The 25090-nt window shown below is 46.8% G+C and overlaps 1 protein-coding gene across 5 annotated transcripts in view; it reads left to right on the plus strand.

The window, feature by feature from the left end:
- Nucleotides 1-25090, plus strand: part of AXIN1 (axin 1) — a 63840-nt gene that overhangs the window by 11089 nt on the left and 27661 nt on the right. The window lies entirely within an intron of this gene.

Here is a 25090-nt window from a genome sequence, read left to right on the forward strand (position 1 = left end):
AAAATTCCAGACAATTAACTTAGCAGGGAGTTCTCTGGGATCAATAAGCGCGTGTGTGTGTAACCCCTGCTGAATCAACACAACGCAGCCAGACACACATTCCTCCTCCTTTAAAATAAAATCTCCTTGTTTTAAGACCTGCTTCAGATGAGATCTGTCACTCTCTGATGGTTACGAAATGAAGTAGCTGAACTGTCCTCATGGAAGCTGCATTTCTGTGCTTCCTCTCCCCACACCATCCCTTTATGCTGGCAGCTGGATGTGCATCCCACCCTTCACAAGGTCTCAGCGCCTTTTAGATAGCAAAGTGTTCTCATTTCGATTCCTGTTTTCAAACAGATTTTGAGGAGGGGGTTTTGCACGTGAAACTCAGGAAGAAAAACAAGAGGAATCGGTGTGAACTCGTGCTGTTTTAATCAGGAGTCTGAGAAACAGAACCCCTGAGTCCTGGGACTTTCTCATGGAGTTAATAAAAACCTTGAGTGTTTCTTGCAGTGGGTTTTCCCCCAGTGCTGGGTACTGACTGGATTGGACTAGAAAAGTCCACAATTGAAGTGTCTTTTTATGTAAGTAAGAATGGCTTATGACTGGCAATGACTTGCTCCAGTTGAGTTTAGTTTCTGTTCTAGAGCAGGTAGTGAAAACCTGCATGAAAGCTGCATTCTTCAGGTCCTGCTTCAGAAAAAGTGCTGTTTATGCATTACCTGAATGTGTTCGTGCCAAACTCTAAACGGTTCAGAAATACATTGTGAAATAGAAATATTTTGGGGTGGCGTTCCTCAACCTCGTGCATTTTCTGACTAGATTGGAACAGCCCAAAATAAGTCTTTACCTGGGGGATGGAGGTCAGGAGAAACGTGCTGCTGTTAATTTGTTGTGTCTGACAGCCTGTCATTGTGGCTGCAGACACTCCATTGACCTGCTGGGTCCGGAGGCAGGGATATGTTTACTGTTCTCACCAGAGCAGGAGTCATTTTGGAGCCTGGAGTAAGTAACTGAAAATGAGTGATGATTTATTTGAAGTGCTGGTCTGTCGGCCGCTGTAATGTCCGGAGCATCTCCATGGAAGATGGGTGCTGCTCAGTAGGGTGATCTATGCATTTTGTTCTGCTGAGATCCTAATTTAGGAGTCTGATTGTTGGTCTCTGTGCAAGCCTTTGTGGCTGAAATAGCTTGCTTCCTGAACACTGCATCGAAATAGCTGCCTCCAACAGACTGCTTTTCAAACAGCGGCATCTTAACGTGCAAACATTTCTGCTTTCTCCTGCCTTGGAAGCTGGTGGAGCTGCGTGCAGCAGGGAGCGATCCTTGTGCCATGGTTGGAAGGCTGAGTCTGTCCTGATTTGGTTTGAATGTTTCTACAGGCTTCTTTTTTTTTTCCTTTGTGGAAGAATCTCTCGTCTCTGTTGTTGAGGGAATGTTGCAATAAGCTGTTTTGCGTTAGAGCTGAAGGCCTGTTTAATCTTCACAAGATTTAACGTCTATTCCTTGGCTTCCATGGAAACTCTAAATAAAGAGGAATCCGACCAGATGCGATAGGAACGTGTCTCTGGTAGCCTAGGGAGCATCTTGAATCGGCTCCAATTCTTTTTGCAGCAGCAGGTTTGTAAATCTTAGTGCCTTATTTCTGTGCCCACGAGTGCAAAAGGCAATGCACTGTTAGTGCTGGGCAAGTGTGCCAGTGTGCGTGTATGTGGGAATATCCCAAAGCAAAAAGCACTGCTGTTACCCACTGCGTCTTTATACGTGTAGGAAAAGGCCAATAGTCATTATAGTTAGGCTCCTGCAAATTAATTGGACATTGGTTATGGATCAGTGAACTTCAAAGGGGGCAACCCCTGAAGATCTCAGGCATTAACTCTCAGCTTCCGAAACCGACACTAACGTGGTTGTGAGCGCAGCTAAATCTTTCATTAACCTTCTTTTGACACACCAGGACTGGGGTTTTCAGATATGAGGAGCAGAAATTACAGCCGTGCCTTAGAACTGCCCTGCAGCCCCGTGTTCGAGCACTCCTGCAAAACAGATGGGTCCCTTCTGTCATCTCTTCAGCTCTGCATCAGGAGGGTTTCCCCATCCCCTCCCAGGGCTTTGGGGAGCAGCACTCGCAAGCTCTGCCTTTGCTTTCCATGGTGGAAATGGAGCAGCTCTCCCCAGGACACTGCTTGTTCTTCATAACAGGGTGCTGAGCAAGAGGAGCAGCAGCTGTAGCGGGATGCAACACCTCTAGTCAGAGACTCATCCCAAACCTCAGTGAGTAATGCTGCATTGCAAGAGAGATGAGCAGCAGGGCCTGGTTCAGGTGTGGGATCTCTGCTGTGTGGATTACATCAGCAGGTTGACAGTCACAGGTTTGGCCTGCATCAGGAAGGAGCTGAAATTTAGCTGGCAGACTTGATTTTGAGGCTTGCTGCTTCATTAACAATTAAATATTAAATTGCACACTTCTAAGTGAAAACGATGCGGTGAAGGAGTTGGAGTTAATTGTGCTGAGTGAGCAGAAGGCTGGAGATGTGCAGTCACAGCAGTTGGTGCAGAACAGTCTGCATTCAGGCTGTTCCATGTTTGCATTGCTGTCTTACCAGCGCTGCCTTGAGCTGAAGAATCAGCACATGTGTCTGTGAGCTGAGCCACTGGAGCTTCAGGAGGGACCATTTGCTTTATATGAGGCTGTTCGTTATTGTTGTACCTGTATGTAACAGCAGAAGAAAAGCGTTGGCCTCAGTCTGGTAGCGTGGAGCTTGGGTTGGCACCAAGGGTGGGTGCATCTGACCCAAAGGTGTCTCATTCAAGCACTGTCAGCATTCACAGAGTGGAAGGTGGGACTCTGGATAGGCAATTGGATGTGTTTAGTAGGGGAAGTAACCAGAAGTGCTGCCCATCACCTCTGCCTGACTCAAATGGCATCTCTGCTTGCTTGCTCTGTCCTTTATTCCCTTTTGCCTCTTTAATCTCTCTTGGTGCCGTGCGTCATATTCGTTCTGTTTAGGTAACACTGCTAGTGCTCCAGTGGTATCTCCTTTATAAGCAATGCTGGAAACACACACAGGAGTGTCTGTTTCTTAACATATTTACATTTTCAGTGGCTTGGGATAAGACTACCAGAGAAACTACCTTTATTCCTGTCTGCAAGAACAGAATGATCAGGCAGCAGCAATTCTCCTGTACCATGGGCAGAAGGGCTGGCAATGACTGTGTGTGACTTGAAGTACCAGCTAATGGCTTGGCTTCAATTAAAACTTCTGGGCCTGTAGCACCACTTGTAATCATTACAGTCCACAACAAGGTGCAGAGCAGTGGCTGTATCCAAATTGAGGTAAGCTGCAGTAGAATAGTTTGGGTTCTGCACTGTTCTTGTGCTGTGATGGGGGAGGCAGGGTCTGATGCTGATAGCAGTGGGTGCTCTTGTTGTGACTCCTGGGCTGTAGGGTTTACAAGGCGAAGATGGCTTGTGTTTTTGCAATACGTTGTTAAGCTGATGAAACTTCTGCATGGAAATGCTTACATTAACAGCATAAAGTATTGATACTGTCATTCGCCAAGTCTTAAAATGGATTTTAATTGAAGAAGAATGCCTTTTATGCCCGTAGCTTTACCTCCGCACAAATCAAGATGAAGAAGTGTTGTAGTTGTTATTTGCTTATGGATCAGTGTTGGTATTGGCCCCCTGGGATGGTGTCTCCATTACCTCTTTACCCAGCACTCTGGAGCTTTATGTTTTAAGAGTTTCTTTGTTGGAGCTATAATGGATTAATCCCTTGAATAATTAGTTACTATTGGATGTTTTAAAAATGACTGCCTCTTGGATTTGTTCTCTTTAATAGCGCTAGATTTATAGTCCTTTCTTTAATAATCCTGGGTTTATTAACAACTGGGACAGAGTGTGAAATCCTGTTACGCCGAGCTTTCTTGGTAGGAAAAGAGTTGAGGACACAGGAGTGCTGGGGGAGCACATGCTGGTCTCACATCATGGTGGAGCTTCTCATCTATCCCACTGAAGCTCTGGGGCTATAGAAAGTGCCCCTAGAAATAAGAGCTGCGGAGAAACCTGCTTTCAGCCATGACCGTATGCGCAGAGCAGAAAATCGCAGTATAACGTCTCAGAACAGAGGTACTCGTATCCTAAATCAGTTCCTGGAAATATCATTGGATTATTAGGCTCATCCTCAAATCCATTAAGCAAATTACAGTTAATCAGTCAAATAAAAGAAGAAAGATCTTTAGCGAGGCCCTGCCTTTTGAGCCGCGTGGAGAAGCTGCAGTAATATTTTAATTTTCCGTCTGTCAGTGAATGTATTCAATCATTTCACTTCCTCGTGGAGGACTGGAAATTAGAAACTGAGGTTAATTATCTGCATTAAATGAAATATGTGAAGACCACAAAAGCGAAAACCTTCACAATTCGGTATGGTGCGTTAAGCTGGGCAGACTGCTTCAGAAAGAGAGGGGTGATTTTTTTTTTTTTCCCTTGTTTTGTTCCGATTGAAGGGTTTTAGTCACAGTAATTGAAATGATTAAAAAGTCAAATTGCTCGCGAGTGTAATTGGGAGCATCTCTAAGAGGATGTGGAGCTGGGTGAGAGCTGCAGCAGCGGGTGAAGGGTTTGAATGGCCTCAATGGGCCTTGGGGGACCTTGTTGGGCCTTGGGGGACCTTGTTGGACCATGCTGGATCCCTGGGGTTATTTGCTTGTCAGAAGGCACCCAAAGGTTTCCTTTCGTTGTGTATTTCAAGTGTTTCTCCTGGAGTCACGCTCAGAAATGGAATCACAGCAGGTTACGCTTGTGCGTGAAAGCAAAGCCCTCATTACTCACAGGCCTCGTGCGAGGTCTTCTCTGTTGTAAGGCAGCGATGAATTTAAGTAGAAGTGCTGTAGTTTTAAGTCAGATTATCCAAATTCTATAAATCCTACGTGGAAATTGGATTTTACCTTTGAAGACTCCAGAGTGCAATTTTCTGGTAAGATCTGGAGTTCTTTGGTCCTGTGGCCCCTGAGATACAGCTGCCTTCACAGTAACAGCTTTTAGAATGTGTTCAGCTTGTTTTGATCAAAAACATTCAGAGGTGGGGAAAAAAGCTCTGTAAAATGTTCCACTGAAGTGGTCAGCGTTAGGACCCCATTAGTCCCTGCACTGAACTCTAAAGCTAATGACCAGAACCTATTGGGTTTTCTTTTTCCTTCCTGTCCCTGTATCTTCCACCTTCCCTGTGCCATCATCTGTCCACTCCCTCTTTGCACTTTCCTTTTTGGTTTCTCTTGTTTCTATAGGCTTAGTTCTTTGTCATTTTGTCTTCTTGCTGTGTTCACATCACTGCTCTTGGCTGGAAGAAGCAGAGCAGTATTGTGGGAAGATGGAATCGCCTTCTTTTTCCCCAGCAATCCACACTTAGAGCGATTTAGCTCTACTGCAAAGCCATGCCTTTAGCATTCAACAGATTTACCCTTTTGAATCGTAAATTTTGGTCTTTTTCTTGGCTGGCAATCAGCTTCACAGACTGGGAGAGACTTATCTGGAAGAGTGGCTTCCTTGTTCTGCAGTTGCTGCCAGCCCGGTGCGTGCGCTGCCTTTGAGAGCTCTGGCCAGCACATCTATTCCTGTGGGGTTGGTTTTCTGATGGCTGAGGACCTCACTGAGCTTTCATAAGGGAAGTTCAACTCAGCCAAGTGCAGCAGAGCTCCTGGGAATTGCCATTTAGGGTGCAGGATGGGATGTGCTGTGGATGCATCCTGCTGCAGCGCCTGAATTTGGGTAGTGTTACCCTGGATGTGCTTCGTGGAGATAAAAGCTGTAAAACAGTTTGGCACCAGGCATGCAAATGGATGCTGAGACGAAGTGATTGTTGCCCTCGAGGATCCCAAAAGAGGAATCAACAAATAGAAATTATTCTATTAGCAGGGGCAAAGTTCACAGGTTAACCATCATGTCAAAGCAATGAAATGAAGCCTTGATCTCCCGCACAAGGGCTTTATTGTGCATAAAGAAGAGTGCCCAAGCAAAGACATCAAGTTCTTGCGCTGTAATATTGCAGTGTCTCAAAGGAAAGGAAGCTCTTTACAGGCACCAGCTTCATTCCTGCTTCAAAAGATTGTAAAACGTGACCTCAGAACCTTCTTGCTCTCCTTATGACCAGGCTTGGGTTGTATTTCCACAATTCAATTTAATTTAATTTTATTTTTTTAAATAAAAAGTTCGGATCTTTTGCTAAGAAGGCTTGTCTTTGTACTTCTAACTCAGTCCATGTGACTGTCATAACATTTATTTCCTTAGGAAATGAAAAATGTTCCTTCATGAGCAAAGCCACATAGTGAAGCTGACGGGCTCAGGTACATGCAGTGTTGCAGTCGTCACCCCTCACTGCTTGGCTGCTTGGTCCTGCTCTCTGCCATGGAAAGAAAAAACAAAGGACTTCTTCTCTCTTGTGGAAGTGTTTGTATTTAATGCATCTTTGAAGGGCTGCTCACTCAGGATCTAACTTTGTTTTCCTCTCTTGGGAAGAGCTGCTTTGAGAAGGCTCGCTCTTCAAGATGGGCCAGCGCGAAGAAGAATGCACAGGCTGGGAACAAGATGGAAATGGGCGGCAAAGGATGCGTGGATGTGTCACCTTAGTGGGGGATTTGTCACACCATAAAACAGCACTGTGGTTTTTGCCTCCAGGTGTGTGCAGGGAAGTCTGTGGCCTGGGGTGCTGTGAGCGCTGCTGCTGTTGAAGGCAGAGCATCCTGCTGGCTCTGCCCGTGTCCTTGCCTGCTGGCTTTGGTTCTTCTTAGGGTAGGCTGGAGAAGCCTGCTCCGTCTGATCCTCCTTCTGGAGAGAGGGAGCTTTCCAGATGGGCCTGGGAAGAACTTTCCTTTTGTAATCCTTGAGATAACAGGTCACGCAGCTTCACCCAGTGATTCTTGCACAATAACTTGTGGTCAGGCTGAAGTGTCTATTTTAGAAAGGCATCCAAGTGAAGGGAGGTCATGCAGCATTTTTGTTACCCATGCCTGTGGTTACTTACTCTCACTGTTAGCAGTTTGTTCCTTAATGTTCCCTTCAGGTTTTTTGCAGCCAGAATTTTTCACAGCTCCCACTTCCAGCTTTCAATCTAGTTTTGCACCATGATACCTTTGCATATTTGGAGAAGCCTGCTGAATGGGTGTGAGCGCTCTCCCAAAGTGGCAGAAGCTTTGTTATGGAAGGCCCTCGGGTTTTATGAGACTTTTCAACCCTCCAGTCGACTATTAAACAAGCTGTAGCTTGTCACGGTTGACAAACCTTACGGCTGGTCTCAGACCTAACCTACCAGTTTAAAAGGCTGTATTCTTTTGTGTGCAGGTTTCTGGGTGGGGACCGTTGGCTTCGGAGAGAAATTAACTTGTGGCCTTTTTTTCCCCCTCCCGCTTCAAATACATTTAGTTTTCTGTTAGCTGTCCTGTCGCTTCCAAACACCAGGAGGAAATGGCAGCCTGTGGTTTAGGACAGTGGATGGGAACGTGTGTAAGTGCAAAAAAAAATAATTAACAAATCAGCTGCGTGGTTGGCAACGGAAGGTAAAGTGTAGGAAGGTTTGTAGAATGATTCATCCATAATTATTCAAAAACAAGTTGAATTTATTCTTAAGCTTTGGAGAAGAGTTCTTGCAAACCTGGCATTTGCCGCCTGTGATGTTTATACACCTGAGTAAATGCCTGTATCAGCACTTTGTTGGTGTCGAGGGCTCCGGATCTAAATCCCTTCAGAGGTGAATGCAGCACACCTTTGTCTGTGCCAGGGCTCCTGCCTTTAAAGTGCAGGATGGTGAGGTCCAACCGGTCGTAGGGGTGGCTGCTGCGGACAGGCCGGGTGCTGAGCGCTGCTCTGGAGCTGCTTCATGCACATTTGCTTTCTGTGGGTTTTTTTGTATGGTCTGTGTGGGATGCAGAGACTGCCTGCACCTTCCACGTGGATTTTGGGAGTGTTGGAGCGTATATTCCTTATGGCACAGCACTGCAGCTTCTGGTGCTACCTGCCCAACCAGGGCACAAGTTGGTATTGTATTTTCAGCCCTCAGTTTTCCAAGGAAGCCGGCCTGCACCGAGAGGCCTTTTTCAAACGCTTCCCTTGCTCTGTGATTGCCAAGCAGTTGGAAACACGCTGTGCTGAACTGGCTGAAATCCGTTTGTGGCGGTTGTTGTTTTTGTGCTGGCGGCTCGCCGCCCCGATAAGCATCCACAGGGCAGGGCTGCTCGGGGCCGGGAGGGCAGCGCTCCACGCTCAGCCCTGGCCGCAGTGGGCGTCACTGCAGAGCAATGCTTGGGCTTTGGGCTTTCATCACACCCAGGGTGCATTTTCCTCTTGCCATAGGCCCACTGCAACCACACTGCTTTTCCCTGCAGAGCAGCGTGCTGGGCCTGCTGCAAACCCAGCCTGGCTGCGTGCATCTGCAGTTTTAGGCAAGAGCTCAAGCAGGCTTTTCTGATCCTGCAGCAGCCTTGGCAGAGCAGCCAGCCAGCCCCAGCTTGATCTATTTTCCTTTCTTGATGCAGAGGTTGAGCTCCCCTCATCAGGAGCCGACTGCCCCTTGCAAATATCACTGCCTTGTGTTTGGCACACCCAGGGCTGCGTGACGTGGCTGGTTGGAGCTGTAATAAGAGAGTTGATATCTCACCAGTCTTAAAGCGAAGATGCTGGCCTTCTGATCCTGCAGTGCCTTTACACGAGTCTTCCCCATGCTCAGAAGGGTGGATGCATCCCACAGCTCCATCCTCCTCCTCCAAAGTAAGATAGGTCTGAGAGTCAGCATTTGCTTGGACTCAGCGAATGGGCTTTGGTCCCTGATGGTGATGCCCTGAGTCAGCTCTGTGAGGATTGCTGTCTTTCTCACCTCGTGTAGGTTCTTCTGTTTGGAGCTGTCAACCGCATTGCCAGTGGTCAGGCTACAAGCAGCCCTTTTTCCTTGTTAACTGCTGTCTGTGGCTTGGCACCAGTAATGCCAGAAACCCTCCCAAGTAGCCCTTCTTGGGCTGTGGACTTGGGTGTAGTGTGGTATGGAGCAGGATAATCCTCTCATTTCCCAGCTGTGGAAATCATCTTGAAGCCTGAACTGAAGAAGTAGGGAGGGACTGGAGCCAAACCTCCTGTTCCAGATGGGACAGTAATGGCAGGAACACCTATTGTCCACAATAGCTGGGGTTGTGCAGCCTGGACAGGAGAAGGCTTTGGGGAGACCTCACTGTGGCCTTCCAATACTTAAAGGGGTCTCCATCCCACCATCTACTTAAAGGGGTATCCATCCCACCTCCAGCTTCCCATGTGGACTAAGCAAGCACGCATCCTTTCCCGGATAGAATCACATGAAACTTGTCCTCTTTCAAGCACATTGTTGGCTTTCCTTGCGTTAATCCTCCCTCCTTTCTTTCCCATTGGTCCCTCTGAGGCGAGATCAGAAAAGGCTGTTCAGTACCTCACTGCAGCTGCTGAGAGCTTCACTTCTCTCAATGCTGTCGGTAAGAACGTGGGCCACGGCCACCCTGCGTGGTGCTGACAGCCATCATGCCTCAAGCAGGACGCTGTGCTGCTCTGGTCCTTGGAGGTCCCTTCCGACACTTGTGTGATTCTGGTTCTTAAATAACAGCCAGGCACATCCTTGTCTGTCACATGCATGTCCCGAGGACTTCATCAGCCTTTACGCAGCAATTAGCCCTGCAGAACCGTGTACTCTTACAGCTGAAGTAATGGCACTAACAGCTGTGTAAGTGGTGGCCAGGAGACAGGGAGCCACTGCTGGAAGGAATCATGGGGTAATAGGAGAGCTGTGCTGTGTGCTGGTAGTGCTGTTCCAGCAACCACGTGAGCAAAGAGGACTTTTTATTTCCACAGCAAAAACCTGCACTGAAAGTGAGGAATGAAGCTGCCATGCTGTAACAATCACCTTTGCTGGATCATAGCCTTGTCAGCCTCTGCTCCTCTAGGGGGTCTTCTGAAATCTCCCATCTAAAAGGTTAAGCTGTAAAAATGAGAAAGGCATGTTTCCTTTCCTCCGTCGTTCAGTTTGCTGTTTGATCTCCGTTCTCGTGCACTGACTGCGTGGGAGCTGCAGTATTGGGTTACAAACAGAGCGGGTGACCATTCCTTTTAAAAACTGCAAGGCTTGATTAAAATAGAGCGATAGGAATTGATGATTATTCTTTTTGTCATTGCTTGGATTGAGTATATACGTGAGGATCCTCTGGTATCTCTTTAAATATCAGATGTGAAGTCTGTTCTGCATTGGGAGGCCGTGCATCTCAGCCCAGCACAGTGCAGGGAGGAATGAGCTGGGTGCTGCTTTGGGTATCTGCACTGATACATCCCAGGAACAAGTGCAGATAGGGAAATATGTCATCTTTGTAAATGGCTCGAAATGACCTGCAATTTGTTGGGAGTTACCGTTTCGAAGTGCTTATTGCATCTGTAGTTATTTGAGGAAGCTTTTGATTATCCCGGGCTTATAAAATGTAATTGGCTATTTCTTAATTGTTGTCCTCTGTGAAGTATAATTACCCACGACGTAGAGCTTTTTATTTATCGATGCCGCAAACAGGAAATCAGGAGTGCCTGATAGAGGTGAGTTTGGGACTCCACCATAGCCTGAAACTGAATCAAGTGACCTGTTAGGAACCCGCTGTCCTGCTCAGCCTTCAAAGAACCCAGAAACCTCCATTCCCCAAGATCCCTGCTCTCATTGATGTGTACCTGGGTGCAAACAGCTTGAGTGGGCTGTGCCAGATGTGACTGTCGGGATCTGAAGTTCCACCTTAGCCCAAAGCATTGGGGGCTGCTCCCCACATCCTGCTCACTGCTAGGGGCTGATATTGTGCTGTGCCTTGGGGACTGTAGGCTGTAATGAGGATGGACACGTCCCTATCTGGGGTTGTACCCTCTGTGTGAGGGTGGAAGGGAGCATTAATAGCGTTCATTCCTGGCTGGAGCCCTGTGCCAGGGCACTGCTCCCACACCTGAGGGCTTCCAGGACATGTTCTGGTGTGTGTGTATTCCTTAAACGCAGTCTGCAGGTTTAAATATCCACCTTATTGTGTCTTTAGAGCATGAATTAAAAGCACGAACCGCTCGAGAGTCTCCCGCAGAAACGTGTGGCCAATTCCGAAAATAGCAATGCCAGTTTCCTTTGAGGAACCACCTAAAAACAAAACCTTAAAATAACCCCCCCCTTTTCTGCTCAGCTCCCTTTCCGCAAACACCAGGCCGTTGGGTTTTATTTTTGCTCTTTTGATGGCAGGCAATGAGTCACTCACCCAACAGAGCGCCCATTGACGGCAATGGGCCGCTGCATTGTTGGGGCTGGGCAGGGCTAGGCAGGCTTGGGCACCTCTCAGCAGCCCTGCAGATCAAAGGTGATGAGTCAGGCTGCAAAAAGGCGAAGGGCCCAAATTAATTAATCTTGCTGGGTTTGTTTGTTGTTGTGTTTTTGTTGTTGTTGTCGGTGGTTTATTTAAACCCTGTTTTGAGGTAGCGGTAGGGGCACATATTCACATGCCAGCACGCGTTGGTGCAAGCTGAATTTTCTTGTGCCTCTTGAGCTGCCCTGGTGGGAACTCAGCCCGGCCTTTGATCTTTGCCAGGGGACAGAGGTGCCAGCCTGCCTCTGCCCTGATAGCTGTGTTCCCACTGTGCCTGGGCAGGAGAGGGGGAGGAGCAGGGGAGCTGCTGCTGGGGCAGGCAGGAGCCACGAGGTGCAGCCATGCTGCCTGACCAGCAGCTTTCCTCCTATATTTCTGGCTCCGTTCCCCAGCGTGGCTGGCTGCCAAAGGTGAGAGAACCACATCCACAAAGCCCACAGCTTCCAACACTGAGCTTTATCTGTGAATCAGGCCTCAAAGGCTGTGAGCACGAAGGGCAGCACCGACATCCCACACCCAGTGCTGGATTTCTCAGGGCTTGTCCCATCCCCCAGGGTTGCAGTGGGCACTGAAGGCCTCAAACTCGATGTCGGTCTATTAAATGCAGGTGCCGCACACTTTGATACCTCGGGCCATTCCGCCCCAAGCATTCTTCAGGTGCTGGGGAAACATGTGTTCACCTCCCAGCTCACCAGGCACGAGAAGCCGGGCCAATTTTCAGCATAACGCACAATCTCAACTATTTTATTGCTTAATTTAGGCCATAAAGTCCCTTTGATGTGTTGTGTAATGCAACGTTCATTCTGAAAAAGTGGGTGGAGTAGCTTTATGGTATTATAAAAATAAATAAAATGCCTGGCAGGATTTTGAAACCACATGGTCATTCCTCCTCTATCCACAGATAAGTTGATTGTTGAGAGAGAAATCTTGCTTAATATCTAACTTTGGGTGATTTATTTCTCCAGAGCCCTTTCATCTCCAGCATGTATTGGGTTATCTGTGACTTCTAATCTGATTGTTTTAAGCGTGATCAAAGAAACCGAGAGAATGCACTTTATTTTCCCACTGTATGAATAGAATGTTGTTTGTACAGTGCATTACATCACCTGTTCCTGCTGTTCCTGAATTGTGCACCAAATGTTTGTGGTATAAATAGAATACATAATGGACTTTGTAGGGGGTGATGAAATTTGTTCCACTTGCTGAGTAAAACAGAGTTAACTAAATGAACGCTTTCTTCACACCCAGCTCTACCTCGACACACACCAACGCGGGCTGGAAATGTTTGGAATAACTCTTGTGTGGAGCACTGAGGTGGAATTAGGAACCGCTTCGAAAAGCTGCAGGAGATTGCGGGGCAGGCAGGGAGATTCCTGCCATTGGAATTGCTGGCATTCTTTCCAGGCTATGCAAAGAAAGATTTTGGCCCTCAGTAGCAGTGGCAGTGCTGTTGTAATCCGCGATGCTCTCAGGGTTTGGAGGCAGGTTCTGCAGGGAGGTGGTTGCCTCTCTCGGGTGGGTGATTCTGTTGGGTTTGCTCAGTCTCTGAGCTCGCAGCTCTCTTTCCTGATGGAGGCCTCCAAAGATGGGCCTGGGAACCGTGTCTGATCCTAAAAATCCCAAATTCAAGGGAGGATGTTTGTTTTCTGACATATCCTAATGCTTCACCGCCATGTAGCCTCGGTGTTCTGCAGAGGACAGCTGTCTTTGGCAGCTGGACCACATCTCTTCCTGCTAACCTCTCCCATCCTCTGGAGGGGCACCCATCAGCTTTTTCCCTCTAATTATCTAATTGATTAATATATTTAACTTGGAACATTTGTTCTCAGCCTGTCTTTTCTTTGCCTTTCAGTTTTGTTTCTTCGTTTGCAGACCTGCAGAGTAATCTGTGGGGCTGAAAGCTTGCAGCTTGCTTGTTTTTCCAAGCTGTATCTGTTGGCCTGGAAAAAAAAAAAGAAGAGAAAAACAACACCTCTCCTTTCTGACCTTGTCTTGACACACCTACAGGCCCTCATGAATATCCCACCCTGGGTAAATAGCTCATGTTTTTATTCCGAGGAGAGCTGCCGTGCACCAAAGGGTCAGGTATAAGCAATGGGGAGATAAGCGGCGGCTTTATCTTAAGCGATTTCTCCTTAGGGTTTTTCTTTTTCCAGTCTCTAGCTGGTTTGGAAGTTCTTCTCGTGCAGCTTATGGTCACCATCAAGAACATTAAACTGGAGCAAGTTTGCTCCTTGCTGCAGCTGTTGTCATGTGTAGGATGGAGAATTCTCGTATGAGAGTAAGCTAAGCCACTCTGCAATTTCTTTGCAGTGAGTTATAGGAAAATGGGTTTGTGTTTCCCCCTTGAAAGCTGTGCAAGGACCAGCATGGGACTGACTGAGTCTTTACAAGTTCCCCAACTGAGTGCTAAGTGATGGGAACAGCAGCACAGTTCTCTGGTGTTCTATCTCAAGCCTGCTGCCGCTGGTCGAGGTGGTGATACAGAGATTCGCAGGCAGCATCACATTGCTTGCCTCAAGGACATGTTGCAAAGGTTGCCTGAGCTTAAGCGCTACTCACTTATTGTTTGCACAGTGGTTGTGTTTGGAGGTCCGCTCTCTCTAAACTGCAGGGAGGGAATGTTATAATTTCCATTAGGGTGCGAGTTTTTCCAGCCCTGGAGGAGTTGAGTCTTGCTGAAGGTTCAGCTGCATTTTGCTGTGGTTTGCCATGTCCATCTGCAGCTGCCAGGATGCCTCTCGTGTCTGATGCTGTGGGGCAGGAGTCTGGATTCTCATCTGCATTGTGGCTTGGTGCAGCAATGAGCAGAGCTCGGTTTATGGCTGTTTTATTGCTGGCATGGCAGATCCCAGAGGGTTCCGGTTGGGCTCAGTAGACTCAGGGACATTGAGCAGCGCTGGAATAACTGCATCTGCTTGAACTCACCCATTGGGATATCGCAGTTCATCTGTGTAGTTCTCTTTCCAGAACAGAAAGCTGTATTTCAGTTTGATAAGCTACTATTTCTTTTTCCCAGACTCTTATTCAAAAGTGCTTAACAAGTTGCTTCAAAAGCAGCCAGAGGTGTGAATTACAGCTGATGTAATTAATTCGTGTTTGTGAGCCTGGCCCCCTGCAGTCTGGGTGGTGTTTGTAGGGCTGGCGGTTAGGAAGAACAAAAGTCTAATCTTGGAGAAGATTAGAAATCCTTTGACAAGGGTTAAGCCGGGGTTCCTCTGCTTTAGCATTTTCCTGGTGTCCTGTGGCAAATGTGTAATTTTAGCCATCATTGCAGGCTGTTCCTCACTCTGTATTTAAAGCTGTGCCTTCTCTGCTCACCTACTCAGCTGTTTTGCAAAACAAGTCTTAAGAGGAGGGCAACTCTGAGTCCTAAAGATGCTGCAGGAATCCCTGTTGTAAGGACATTCAGTGCCAGAGCCCACTGCACAGCTTTCAGAGCTTGTCCTTCCCAAGCCCTGCACTCACTGCCGCTGTCTCCATTCTGTCCCTTCTCTTCTGCTCATCTGTTCTCATCTCCCCCACCCTGGGTTAGCCAAGCAGCATAAATACCGTGCATGAGCCGGACATGGCTGGAAATGAAACAAGGAAGGAGGCGGACAGGCAGCAGGCAGCCTCAGAGGGGGAGACCAGCCTTGCCTTTAATGCGTGCAGAGCCCTTGGAGCTCTGAGCCCCAGCCCTGCTGGAGCAGGATTTATGTCCCAGCACACTTGCAGCCAACGTGTTGTGGCAAGCTTCCCCAAGCAGCAGTTTCCACTTTTCCTCTTTGGTGTCTATTGTTTTGTTATTTGGGGAACTGGAATCCATGAGCAAATCTGAAACATGGTTAGCATTAAGCTCTGACGCAACGTGGTGTTTTTTTTCCTTTCAGATTGGTCTCAATCTCAGCACATCTTCCCCTGATCAGCTTTAAGGGGTCTGTTGGGTGCTGAAAAACCATCCAGGGTGGTTGTAGCAGTGTTGCAAAGTGCTGGCTTGGGCTAAAGCGTGCAAACAGTCATTGATCACAAGTGAGTTTCCAAAAGAGGAGGAGGCTGGATGGGTGCTGTTGGTTTTGGTTTAGCAATTTAATGAACAGCATCAGGAATACGTTACATTCTCAATTATTTTCATTTTAATCTAATGTGTTAATAACGTGAGGCTCTTCAGATGAAAATATATTTCCAAGCTGCTTGTAGTATTTGCTAGCGTAGTAAGTTGAAGACATATGTGAAAGGAAGGGCCATCTGATGAACTGCTATTGTTCTCTTAATTCAGCCCACCCCATTCGGGCCACTCTGCATGAATGGCTTTGTCTTCACTAATAAAATTATGCTGTGTTCCCTGCAACACATGTTCTGCATGTCCCAGCTAGTCAGCAGCAGTAAAACTTCATTTTATAGCTTTATAATGTTACCTTCTCAATTATGGCTTCTTTTAGAGACAGCGGTGCTTCCAGGGCTGACCTTGGCACAGCATTTAAGAGCTGCCATAGCCCTGTGCTTCTGGCTCGCCTCCCTCCCTTCTTTTGGTGCTGTGTGCTCATGCTTCCTGCGTGGCTTGTCAACAGGAACATGCACTTTGTCACCTATAGGGTGCTGCAGTGGTAAATTCCATGTTGGAAGAGAGCGAGCAACGTGTTCTGTGGTCTGCATCCTTTGCATTCTGTCTGGAATGCGTGGCTGAACCCAAGGTGCATTGTGGCTGGCTTGGTGACAGACCGAGTGTGGCTGTGGCTCTGCTGCTCCTGGAGCCTGGGAGAGCTGCGAGCAGCCTGATGGGTTCTTTGGGCAGTCCGTGAGAGGAAGAGATGGATGAAAAGCGACCTTCTGGCTTGGCACAGCAGCACAGAGGGAGCTGCTCGCAGCAGCTGGCTGGCTGTGGTCCTCAGGAACCGCTGCCGAGCTGGGAATCAGCATGCACAGCAGTTCTCCCCTTCCTTGGCACATTGTCTTTGATGGGCTGTATGGTGGAGGGGATTAGACCAAGTTCTTAGGGGAGGAGAATAGCCAGCAGGGGATGGCTGGTCATTTTTGTTCCTTTTGTGGCAGCAAACAATCTCTCCCTTACTACTCAGAGGGGCTCGCGAGCCTTTGTAATGTTTATTAGGCTGAAAGATTTGGAGACCTCTGGTCTAGATAGCTCTCCAACTGAGAAGGGGAATTTAGGCACTTGTGATAGTGTAGCCAAAGAAATTACAATAAATATTTGGGGGATTTTAGTGTTTGGCTTTCTTCAAGAATGGTTTAACAGAATGAAATCTTCAGTGGGAAGGCTGGAAGTCCAGCCGAAATGACAGAGATGTGCCTGGGTTGGCGTTGGCACATCTTCCCCACTTCAGGGATTAGGAGTTGTGTAATAGCAGCATAATGATCTGCAGAATTGGCTCATTGAAACTTCAGCTGCTTTTGTTTAGGAGATGGACTTCAAATCTGAAAGTGGGTCAAAATCTTTTCTTGCTCTTGAACTAAAAGTTCCAAATGCTTTGGAGGTCTGTTTGAGCAGAGCTCCACCAGCTCTGCTTGGCTGAATTTCAGCCAGGTGGATGGCGTTGGGGCTGGTAGTGCTTATCACTTGGAAAAGTGGCATTGCGGAATCAGACAAGGTTTTGCAGGGCCTGATGATCACCAGCAAGTCCTTCTGCAGTTAATTTGCTCTAAAATGGATGTTCGCGGCCCTTTCATCTTCTAGGGATGGCTGCGGTCAGGGAAATCTGCAGGTATTTCTTTGTCCTGAGGAATCCCTTAACTTCTCCCAGAGAATAAACCATGACAGCTTTTGGCTCACTTATTCAGATGTGAATTGTACATCATGGATATGTAGAGTTCCGAAAGATCCATCCTACAGTGAGAACTGCTGGTGAATACTGTTCTCTTTTCCATGGCTGGGACAAGGTGCTGGCAGCAGAAGCACAAGCTGAGCATCTCTGCAGTCCCATCATGTCATGCAAGAGTCTCACAGCTGTAAATGCAGGTTCGCAGGCTCAGACATTGATGTCACAAGCTGCTGCATGTTTTGATTAATTCAGCTGCGTTTTCACACACAGGTTTGGGGCCGGTTGCTTTCATCAACTTTGCGATCAGAATTGATGCCGAGGATATTATGACTCACGTTGCAGTCTCACACTTGTAGTTTTGGAGGGGCAGTTAATAGCGATATTAAAATATCACTCATTTACTCTATAGGCGGAGCTGGCAGCAGTCGTGGTTGCCTAACACTTCCCATTATATAAAGCTTTGTCGTAGTTGCTCATATCTTTATCAGACTTATGTTTGGTATTCTTCCACGCTGAGATTCTGCCTAAGGCTGAATTACTTTGGCAAATTTGAGCAAAAATAGAGGAGGAGGAAATTACATTGTTTTGCTCGTGTCAGACTCTTACAATTTACTTTCCATTGATAACCATCCAACTTTCCTCTTTGAAGCAGGCATGTACCATTTGGCAAGTGGGTTGCTGGGGGGTGGGGTTGGCATGGCGGCGTGAACATACCTTTTGCTGTCCGTGTGAGAAACCACCCAAATTTGGCTAAACTCTTAAGCTTTAGAAAATTGCACAAGCTCTGTTGTAGGTTCTGGCAGCGAGATTCTCTGAGAAGCAAATGTGAGATGGTCGTGGCTGAGACTTTAGAGACTGAGAACTGCAGTTCCTGTTGCTGCAGCTTGTGATTCTGGAGGCTGCTCCTTGCTGGTTGAACCAGCTCTCCAATTCTCTAGGAAAGGAACTCAGAAAAAAATATAAGAAACAGCAGCAGCAACAAAAACCAGCTTTGGGGGGGGGGATGGACTGGGGAAATGGTAAAGAGAGCAAGATCCTCCAGCAGTTAGTAAGAGGGAATGTTGGAACATGGAAACGGGCTTTCCAATGCTCCCAGGAGTTTTCAGGTGCTGTAGCTGGAGGGTTCATCTTCAACCTCAGTTCTATGCCTTTAAGCAGGAGGCAAAGCTCCCCTGTGTGCTGTATCTGCATGCCTGTCACTTTGTATCCTCTCATCAAGAAATGTAACCCACTAATCTCAGCGGATTCTTAGGGTAGAATTCTCTTGTGTGCAAATGAATTGCAGGTAGGAGAGGAGAAACCCTGTTCATCTCTGAGTGAGGAAGGCTGTGAACTGATCTTAACTCTGTTGTTGAACCCATAAAACTAACTGGGAGAGAGGTGCTGGGAATGTTCGTCCCACGTAGACACAGGGCACTGAGTCTTATGCAAGGTGCCATCACATGGAATTTCATGACTTTTTTCTCCTCTTGTAGCTGTTTGTTGATGTGTGTGATCACAGACATTTTATTCTCTTTAGGATGCTTGCTTGGTTCAGTGAGTGGGATGGCAGGTGCTATGGGAGCTAATGGAGGAGGGGTAGGAAGGAAAGTGTACCAGGCTCCTGTGTTACCTCTTGCTTTGTTGAAAGAAGTGCTTAGAGTTTGATCACCTGGGCTTGTGTCTTTAAGAAATTGAGGTTAAAAAACCATACAGCTGGCTTTTATCTGGACAGTGGCTAACTTATTTGGAACAAACAAAACAGCTTGCTTGCATTGTTACTTATTTTTCCTAAACAGAACTGTCAACTGGTTTTAATTGCATAAAGATATGTAGGAATGGAATGAGAGTTCAAACAGCTCTTTTACAGCACTTTAAATGGACATAGTACTTCATATATATCCCCACAATAATGCATACCAGATGAAAGGATATTGTGGAATTTGTGTAATAAAGGTAAAAGCTCATATATCTGCCTGTTCTAATGGCAGAGAAGTAAAACAGAAGAATTCTACAAGGCCAAAATAACAACAAACCTCAGCATAGTTCCTAAAGGGAGGTTTTGCTTGCTGTAAAGTACATACAGAAATAGCAAACATGACTTCCCTGTGCGGTGGTTTAACACTGTAATGGGATGGAGTGCGTATCAGCCTTCCATGGCTTACCTAGTGCTCTCATTGAAGCTGAAAGTATTTGCCATGCTCTGGAGCAGAGATGCCTAACAAAGCCCTTCTCCTTACAATTGAGGTGTATTCCTTAACTAAGCATTGCTAACAGACCTGTGCTGGCTGCCTTCAGGCACATCTCAGACATTCTTACAGCTGAATTTAGATCTGTTTGTAAATGTACAGCTACCAGAAATCAGAAACTGAACCTTCTGATTTCATTCATCATTTAAAAATGTGACCTGTTGTGATCTCAGTGCAGCCATGTATCGTTTGGCTTCCAGGTTCCAGTTAAGGGACTGTCCCAAAGCTGCGTCCAGGACTGAATTCTGCACCATCTAACAAAGAATTACTTTAGTCTTTACTTAAAAGGAAGACTCACTAACAGCTGTGTGCCTGTTTCCCAGGGTACAGTAGTAAATCATTTGCTGTCAGTCTCCTAAACTCTTTAAAAACAAAAAATTAAAAAGGATGTGTAGAAAGGGCAAGATCCTTTTTAATGGTCTCTGTCTCCCTCAGACCCAGTTTCTCTGTGTTTTGTTCCTTCTGGTTGTTTCTGTACAGTTCACCAAGGGCCCATCTCTGCTGTCGCTCCCTGATGGCCCCTGTCAAGGCTGGTACCAAAGACTTTGCCTCAGCCACCACGTTATATGTGTCAGGTCAGACCAAGGGGAGAAAGGAGCATCAGATTGCCAGCTCCCAGTGGAGACCAGAAGGCTGAGTTTTGATTTATGTGCTTACTGTGATGCTGACGGCTCTTGAGAGTCAAGCAGTAAATGACAGAGGAGGTTAAACACCTTTTGCAGCTTGCCAGTATTTTGCTGTTGATACAGCTTGCTGCTTGTTGGTGTGATCCAACAAGGTTCTTTTAACAGCCACCTCTGCCAGGTCTCACCGGCCCTCCAGGTTTCTGGTTTTGTTTTCAGCTTAATCTGGATGTTGGTCCCCAGCTCATTCTATGTGAAGTGACCCAGTGATGCAAGGAAGAAGTTTAACGTCAACATTGCAATTCATTTTTATCAAATGGAACCCACTTGAGTTGCGTATCTACCCCTTTCATTTCAGCCATCAGCAACACCACTGCTTTGATTTGAGTACCAGGAAATCCATCCCTGGAAGCAATCTGGACTGCACATTGCATTTCTGGTTTTCATTCCCTCCCAGAAAGCTCCAGTGGTGTAAAGAGGAGCAGAGCCAGGACTGCCCGGTCTGCCCTTTGGTTCCATAGGCTCCAGTTCCCCAGTGTGGCCCACACACCTGTGTGCACAGAGCAACACCATCCCCTGTTCTGGAGTGCATAAGAGCCTTTGTAGGTGCAGATGAAGGAGAGGAAACTCTCTGAAGTCTTTAGCCAAAGCTGGATGTTTTGTTCCCATCCAAAAACTTACTCATCCTGCAGGCTCTGGTCTTAAGTTTCTGAGCTTGCAGAGAAATCTGCTCATAATTTATCTTGTAAGGCCTTTCTTGTTGAGCAGAAGTGTTGGCAAGGAGCAGCCGAGGCGCTGGAGAATCCCCAGTTACGCCTGGTTCTACCAGGCCTCCTCAGATCTTTCTTTGGAACGTGTCGAGAAGAGGAAATACTTTCCATTTCAGAGAAGCGTGGACAAACAATGTTGCTTCAGACGGGGAAGAAAAGCGGCAGACAGAATTATAGCGCTGGATCCTGCCGGCCAAAAGCATGCTCTCTTCTTTATTCAATAATTCCTGGAACACAGTGTTCTTATTGTATTCCTCCTGCCTGGCCCTGGCTCGGTCGGGGCGGCCCTGACTGGCGGCCTGGCTCGTCTCCTGGCTCTGGATGTGGGAGCCCAAGGAGTGCCACACATGCCCCCGGAGCAGCCCTATCCCTCATGTGATGCTGGGTAGATGTGTGTGCTGAAAACCTGGAGCAGGTCAGAAAGGTCCCCTCTGCCTGGAAAACAAAGTGCTTGCTTGCCTGCTTTAGTCATTAAGTAAATTTGTGGTTTGGTCGAGATGAAAAATAATGTAGAAAAGCTGTTGAAATCCCGGGATTAATTTGATAGCTTGCAGGCGGTGGTGCTTCTAAGCGGAGCCGCTGCCTTCTTTAGGTTACGAGCAGACCCTGGTACAGCCCTGCGCTTCCCCATCCCCTCAGAGAAAGGCTTTTGGAAGCCATTTGCTGCACCCAGGTCCCAGCTGAGCCCATGGAGCAGATATGGGGTGCTATGGGGTGGGATGCACCCTCTGTACCATAGTCCTTGGGAGCAGTGTGTCCTTGGTAGGTCAGAAGGGGTTCTGAGTTGGAAACTCTGGTCTTGGTTTTGTAGTTATGCTTTAATACAAAGCAATAATTACTGAAGGTCCCCATAAAATAATCTCAGCGTACTCCTGAAATGGAATTGAATGCCTTAGGAAGAAAGAGAAGAGCTCTTATCTGTCCTTTGAGTTAAGTTTTTATTTATTTCCCTTCTTCCTCCGGCGTGGGAGGATGAATAAGCGCGGAAGGAGATATAGATTTGCAAAGGCAAGGAGTGCTAAAGAGCGTCAGTTTTTTTTCATTGGCTTTTAAAAGCCAGACTGTAATCATAAATTCCCTGATAGCTGGAGCATGCAGGAGTCATCTTTAAGCCTACAAGTGACGGGCTGCTGTTGCTTTTCAAACTTCAGATTTCGTTTTTTTTTTCTTCCATAAGACAGAACTTTGATCTGGTTTCTTTGTAATGCTCTACAGAGCGCTTGGGCTGCCGCGCTCACAGGCTGCAGAGCTAGAAGTGAACTTTCTTGGTGAGAGCCATCTGGAGACCTCAAAGAACAGATTAACTTGTCCAGAATTGATGCGATCTTTGAAGAAGCTGCCCTTGCTTAGAACACATGTGATTAGCTTGACATTGGCAGTGGCGAAGTTCAAATGCATGGCAGCATCTGAGTGCCCATGGTAATTGGGAAGAGTTTTAAGTGGAGGAACCCTGAGGATTTGCAATCAAATTATCAGCTAAATCCCCTATTTTAACCTCCTGACTGGGCTTTGTGTCTTTAGAGCAGGTTAAATCCCATCAGGAGTGAAGGTTTTAGCATTACATCTTCACAGGAGTTTTGTTCTAAGGTTTAAAACACGCAAGTGAAGATTTAGTGGAGAATGCTGTGAATGCTTTGGGTGTTTCTGATAGTTTTATACCCAGGATGGAGCAAAGTTTGGTGATGGTTGATGGTACCATGGGTTGGAAACTGAAACGTGAGGTGGACCAGCAGTGTATGCTGAAGTTGTTTGTTTCAGCTCATATATTATAAGCTAACATGATCACCTTTTAATTCGATTGGCAAGCTTTGATAATGAAATGTGGTACTGCATGAAGGATGTCCCTGTTAGCCACTTGTTGGTAGAGGTAAACATAGGAATGGAGCAGCCCCAACCTCTCTTCTCACTTCATTGGAAGCTCTGAAGCCTGATTGTGCTCACGTTCATGCTGTGTGCTGGTCTTGGTTTGAGGAGCAAGACTGGAAGTGTTTGAAGTCAGTTCTTTGGGCAGCCTGATCTTGCAAGAGACCATGGCAGAGGTGTGGGTTGGATGGTCTTAAAAGGTCCCTTCCAACCCAAACCATTCTGTGATTCTGCCAAATAAAGGGCTATGCAAAATAAACTCTGAACAGAGAGGAGGAAACATGAAGGAAATGCTTACTCGTTTTCTGCAAGGTTTGGCCCCTGTCAGTGGCAGTGGAATTGACAGTGATCAGTGGAGAGCTGTATGAAAAGCAAAGGCAGCGGTCGGGCTGACTTAGTTGGGTCACTCTGATCTTTGTTAGAACTGTTCCTCATGCGATGGCTTTGAAGGCTGAACAACTGAGAGCTGCAGAGGAGAAAGGCTTTATTTCTGCAACGTGTGAAATGTTACATGTTAATTCTAAAAAAGTTCATTGCACTGCTGGTCTAAAACGAATTCAGAAGTCTGCAGGAATTTATGTGAAGTCTAACTTTAAATGCTCACCTTTCCTTTTATTGCCCTTATCAGCACATAGAGCTCGGTATGTGAAGTTTTTAGCTGACATTTCAAAACGCTCCGAGTGTGTCTGTATCCCTTTTAAAGCAGCCTCCCCTCCCAGATCAGAAGTGACCAGTTTTTTGTTAGACTCCATGTTCCTTTAATGTTTTCCTGCTAATAGATGTTGAAAGCGTTCTTCAGAGGCACAGCACAAAACATTCAAATAGTGATATGAGCCAGCTGAAGAGAGTTGTCAGGGAGAGGGAACATTAAGAGAAGGATTGAATACAGATGGATTCCTCAAAAGTAATGTAACCTGTTATGATTGCTTTGAAATCTTATACCCTTTCCATGTACTTACGCTTACCGAAAGTTTACATTTGCATTGATGTATTAGAGGCAGAGCTAAAATGGAAGTAATCCCTGTTGTATACATGCTTAAGTGTGTAATTTTAGCTAAATACAACAGTCATGACCAAACTCTCCCCTGCGTTCTCAGTGGAAGAACCACAGCCCTGTGCATTGCTGTGCCTCCATGTCCCGGCTGCTGAATGGCGGAGCGCCATGAGGCACCCATCTGCTTGCTGTTACAACCTGAATTCCTCCAGCCCTCTCAGCCTAGTACCCAATAACTCTTAAAACGCTTTGTGCTGCTGGAGGGGAGGGAGGGCAGCCTTCCTGCAGCCCAACAGAACCAGTCTCTCAGCTGCAGCACTGGTTGTTTCCTGGTGAGGAGGCTCAGAGCCCCTGGGCCTGCTCCTGTGCATGTGCCTGTCTGCTCTGCTGCACCCCAGGGCTCTGTCCTGCAGGAGGCTGTGAGAAAGGAGCTGTGTATTGATAGAATTGTAAAATCAGGTTGGAAAAGTCCTCTAGGATCACCACGTTAGCCAAGCACTGCCAAGCCTGCCACTAAACCATGTCCCTAAGCACCACATCTACATGTCTTTTAAATACCTCCAGGAATGGTGACTCAACTACTTCCCTGGGCAGCCTGTTCCAATGCTTCACAACCCTCTCAGTGAAGAATTTTTTCCTAATATCCTTCGTAAACATCACGTGAAGCAACTTGAGGCCATTTCCTGTTGTCCTATTGCTTATTGCACGAGAGACCGACATCCACCTCAGTACAGCTTCCTTTTTGAGGTAGTTTTAGAGAGAAATTAGGCCTCCCCTGCACACCTTGTCCATCTCAGTGTGTAGAAGCATTGCCTTATCAGCAGGGCTGCTCTGGGTTGGTAGGAGGTGTGTTCTTTCCCTTTTAAGTGATCAGCGGATACAAAGGAGAAATTGATTGATCTATGCATTTTATTTTGTATATCACAGTGCTTTCTTAATATACTGCTAGAATAATCCATGCTGCTTCCAGAGACGCCTGACAAAAGGTCCACTAGAAGTTGGTGTTCTATTTTAATTGGGTTATCCAAAAAGCATCCTTCTCTTTGCCCGCAGGGAAGGCCTGACCTATCCATCATTCTCACTTCAATTTAAGAGGTTTTATCTGCCTCCATCATGCAACTGTCATATCGGATTTGACAGGAGGGATACACGGCGTAGCTTTCCTTTAATATTCAGAACTGACCATTATGCAGGTGGAGAGCTGCTGAATGGGTGGTGGAAGGTTTTCACTTATTATATTTTGCTTTTTAGGGCAAGCTTGTTCAAATTACTTCCAGCCTTAAATATTTGCCCTAGAAATCTGCTTGGAAATCTGATGGATATAGAAATAAGGTTGCATCAGTGCACATTTGAAGTGACAGTCAGAAAGTTTGTGTGCTAGAAAAAGTCCGTGGTGACTCAACATCCCAGTGCACAGGTAGGTGTTCAAACACTGCCAGCTCTGTGCTACAGCAGAATGGCAGAACCTCACAAGATTCCCTTTGCCTCAAACAGT

The sequence above is a fragment of the Coturnix japonica genome, chromosome 14 (genome assembly GCF_001577835.2).
Source record: "Coturnix japonica isolate 7356 chromosome 14, Coturnix japonica 2.1, whole genome shotgun sequence".
In the NCBI taxonomy this organism is placed as follows: Eukaryota; Metazoa; Chordata; class Aves; order Galliformes; family Phasianidae; genus Coturnix; species Coturnix japonica.